Raw genomic sequence first — 706 nt, forward strand, 5'->3', positions numbered from 1 at the left:
TAAAAAGGCCTGCGATGAAAAGGCTGGAGAGATGGCTCAGCGGTTAAGGGTACTGACTGTTCTTCCGGAGGTCCTGAGTTCAAATCCCAGCAACCACATGGTGGCTCATAACCATCTGTAATGAGATCTGATGCCCTCTTCTGGGGTATCTGAAGACAGCTACAGTGTACTTACTTACATATAATAAATAAATAAATAAATCAAGAGCCCGGATAGCTCAGTCGGTAGAGCATCAGACTTTTAATCTGAGGGTCCAGGGTTCAGGTCCCTGTTTGGTGGAAGTTGTTTTAGGCTCCTATATCCAGGCATAAATGAAAGACCCAACTACTTACGTACCCTTATTTGAAGGGGAAATTTATAAAAATGAGAACAGACCTCATGCACCTAGATTTTACTTGGAAAGTAGGTGTTATGTGACATTGTGTGTGAAAGGCCAATGCATCAATGAAGGGGCTTAAGAAGAGAGAATGGGGGTTAAGGGAGTGTGGCACGGCAGTGTGTGGGGAGGGGGTGGCCAGGTAGGTCCTTGCCCAAGCACCTCTTCCCCTGAGGGATCACACGCACACAGACATGGTATAGAGTAGAGTTTATTCAGGGAAGAGGTTGGGAGTTAGTGGTAGAGAAAGGCAGAGAGAGAGAGAGAGAGAGAGAGAGAGAGTAGGGAGTAGTGGAGGCTGGCCATGACCACGTGGAGAGAGGGGGAGGG

The 706-nt window shown here is 47.6% G+C and overlaps 1 non-coding gene across 1 annotated transcript; it reads left to right on the forward strand.

Moving 5' to 3' along the window:
• The first annotated feature begins 206 nt into the window (after nucleotides 1-206).
• On the forward strand, nucleotides 207-284 carry Trnak-uuu (transfer RNA lysine (anticodon UUU)). The gene has a single exon. It is a non-coding gene; the product is annotated as a tRNA-Lys (tRNA).
• The last annotated feature ends 422 nt before the right edge of the window (nucleotides 285-706 follow it).

This window comes from Apodemus sylvaticus, chromosome 13, assembly GCF_947179515.1.
Source record: "Apodemus sylvaticus chromosome 13, mApoSyl1.1, whole genome shotgun sequence".
Taxonomy (NCBI): Eukaryota; Metazoa; Chordata; class Mammalia; order Rodentia; family Muridae; genus Apodemus; species Apodemus sylvaticus.